This window comes from Gallus gallus, chromosome 3, assembly GCF_016699485.2.
Source record: "Gallus gallus isolate bGalGal1 chromosome 3, bGalGal1.mat.broiler.GRCg7b, whole genome shotgun sequence".
In the NCBI taxonomy this organism is placed as follows: Eukaryota; Metazoa; Chordata; class Aves; order Galliformes; family Phasianidae; genus Gallus; species Gallus gallus.
The window spans coordinates 69,321,708-69,325,417 of NC_052534.1; positions in this window are offsets into that span (position 1 = coordinate 69,321,708).

The window sequence follows — 3,710 nt, forward strand, 5'->3', positions numbered from 1 at the left end:
ATACCATATTTCATCCTAACATGTCTGGCCAAGATAACTAACATGTAAGCACATCTAATGATCCATTAGCAATCCAGTATTTAGCTTAGCATGAGAGAAGACTTATTTGATAATCAAATACTATTAAAATGAATCAAATCTTCAATAATCACAGTCATGTATAATTTTGCCTTTCATTAAAAATCTTTTATTGGTTGCATAGCTGGTGTCATGTAGTGTAAAAAGGCTTGTAAGTAAAGCATATCTTCTCTTGCAAAAAGAACAGCTGATTGTACAACCACAGACAGATCAAGCATTTCTACAGAGGTGTTAACAGTTTACAGGCTGGTTCAGCCCAGTTCTGTGACCAGCAGGGTGGAGGGATTTGCAAATCTGCTCCTCTGGAAAGGGGAAAGAGGGGACTCCAAAATAATTAAAAACAGTGGCAACAATCTGAGAAGAAACAAACTAATTTACTAAATAAGGTATCGGAATGCAAGTTAACACACTATAATACAATATAATTAGAATTGAAGCTAATAAATCAAATATAATGAGAGATTGTGTCTGAAAGGTGGAAAGGCCTCACCATAATGCTGAGGTGAGACGTGCAGTTGGGTTTTTTCTACAGATTTTTCTAAAGTTTTGCATGGCTTTATTAATCTTTATTTTTCTCACTCCCTGAGCTGTTTCTTCCTACTTCCAGCAATATATTTTACAAGAAAAAAAATATCATGAATGGATAATTTTAGTTGTACAAGTAACTCCAGTGTTTTGCATACTGCAGTTCTGTTGTGTTTGTTTTGAATCATATCAATTCAGGAATGCAATAGAGATCTATTTTTGTACACGTTATGCTCTACTATTTATTTGAGGTACATTTTCATGTTCTTATTTAGGACCATACCCATAATGACTTCAAAATCCTTAAGGTTTAGTAAAAATGCTTACATATCATACACATGATAGCATTTACGCATAATTAAAATTAAAAAAAAAAAAAAAGGTGAAAAAAATGGTTTCTGTGAATGTGTGTTTATTATAAAAAGATTAAAAACAATATGGCAAATCAAAACAAAATAGGAAAAATAAATATATCACCTGAGGACATAGATTTGCATTGTACTAAATTTCAAGTGTAAAGACAAAATTCTGCCCTAGCCAAGTCATATAAATTTTCATTTAAATCACTAGATGTTATGAGTGAAAATCAAAGGCAGACTTTTCTTCTAAGTTTGTTTCTGTCCTACCAAGATCCAGTGAAAAACAAAAGCTATTCTTGCCAAGATGATCAAAGCAAGTACTCCAGGACACAGAATTAATCTTCTCTACTCCTCAAACCAAATTACTTTTCCTTGGAGTTAACCTAACACACTGTATACATAGGTAGTAGAACTCACAATGCTTTACATAATCAATAATTACTCTTCTCATTTTTTTCAAAGCTTGATCCTGCATGGAAGAAAAGAAATTTTCTTTCTCCTGACATATACAAAGACCAGTCAAATCCATGGAAGACTCTTGCTGACTAGCTGGAGCTGAAATATTGCTCTGCATGAGCAATATTTGATTGATCAAGCAGTCATCCTCTGTCATGGCAGGCTAGAATTACTGAATCCATATCTAGATTCCTCACATATGTCACATGTTACAGAATGTAACTACAGTGATTATTGCTTCCTCTCCTATGTATTAGAACCCATCATTACTTGATACAGAGCCTGTTCCTTCAGCTGTAGTGAAACAAATGAAGGAGGTCATCATCTCTGAGATCCCTCTGCTGCCAAACCTGGATACTATACTAGGATCCCAGAGAACAGGACTCTAGCTGCTATAAATTTCCAGTGAAATGCTTCCCTCCAACTTCTCAGTATAAACATCCTGCGCCGGAACTCATATCGACATACAGACACTCTTTCCCTGTTATTCCTCAATGATATTAGTCAGCTAGGCAGAGGGAAGCAGAGCACCTTGGGGAATAAAGGTAGTGAAACCAGAAAAGTAAAACCAAGGAGGCAGCAACTTAAAAAGCCTGAACCTGAAGTATCTGCCTATGCCCCATTGCAAATACTCAACACTTCCTCTCCTCTCCTCCTCTGTAGTTATAGAAGTACTAATTGTACTCCAGTAATGTGATAAATTGGAATAGATGGCAAAAAGGACCTTAAGGTCTTAGGCTGTTTATCTTTTCCCTTAGTATGAGAGTTTGAAATAAGAAGAGAGAGAGGACAGTAACAGGTCTACTGGCTAGCTTAGCTCAAGTAGAAATGAAATTTTCCTCATCGAGTTATTGAAGCTAGTTGATTCAGAACACTGTGTATCTACTTCTCAGTGTATTGTAGGTTAATATATTAATTAACACACAGACGACTTTCAGAGAAATCTATATTTTAATCAGGTTCCCTGAGGGAAAAACATTTCAAAGTTACTGTGCGACTGTAAGACATTCTAAGTTTAACTCTCCTTAAAAGGGTTCCGTATATCTAAAGGCAGGGAGGGGTGGTTGCAAGTTTTCCCTTACTTGTCCCTGAGAATTTCAGTTCTTCAGCTTTGCTAGAGAGCAGGCGACAAACTGGTTTAAAAGGAATGAACAGGAATCTATGTTTTATGTTTAAATTGCCTGCCTTAAAAAGTACTACCATATTGTTAGTTCAGAACTTTCTGAAACCAAATTCTACAGAACATCCAAGGAACTGCTGACAGTACACTGATTCTAATCTAGGACAAATAAAGAAAGATTTTCGGTGATTCTCTTGGGAAATTCTTTTGAGGCTTTACAGTGCATCCATTCTACCCCCTTTTTTGAACTCCATAAAAAAAAATAGTAAAAGGAAAATACACTTCAAAACTATTTATTTCCACAGTTCAGACTTTACATATAGACTTTATATAGGAGATTTAAACTGGAAAGGGTGAATTAGAGATAAGTTTGTTACAATAAGGTAGGCCAAGTCTGTTCATCTTGCTACATGAATTATACTGAATTCAGCAGCTCACATATGATACAGGTTATACAGTTATTTAATGAGCTCTGAGCTGAAATGTGCTTGAAATTCAAGCACTGTGCTTGAATTTCTCAATCTACATTTTAGTTTTAGGGTTTGACATGTTGATAATGATTTAGATTAATCTTTTTTAGAAGATAGAGAGAAAATGGCTTTGATAAATAGTAGAGTAATTTGTTACTGAAAATAACTTTTCTGAAATCTCTGGCACTGATCTGCAAAGTTAGAAAAGCAGTAAAATTGATATACAGTCTTAGAATAACTTTAAGTCTCTGTAGGCTAGATCCAACAGTGTTATTCCACATTTAGTTAATGTTAAGTTCCCCCATATCCAGCAAGAAGGCTAAAGAAGTTAATGTCAATTGTAATCTACTGTTGCTTCCTTGTGGAAACGAGCTCATCAGGAAAGATAGTTTTGCAAACAATTTGCATGATAGGGTGCTTCACCTGAGATTCACAGTCTGTTAAAAAATAGGTCATTTACATTTTCAGCATCTTCCTCTCATATAATCCCCAGAGCACACTCACTCAGTACAACCCTTCTGTAATCCTTATCTTGATACTCATGCACTTTTGCTGATTGCCCTCCTCCATACATTTATAGACAGATGCATGGAAGGGAGAGGGAGGGTGTGCTTCCTGGCATCTTCTCAACCTGTTTGATCAATCAAAGGTCTTTCTTGTGCATATGTCCTTGCTCTTTGCTTTCCATCTGTGCCTACTTTT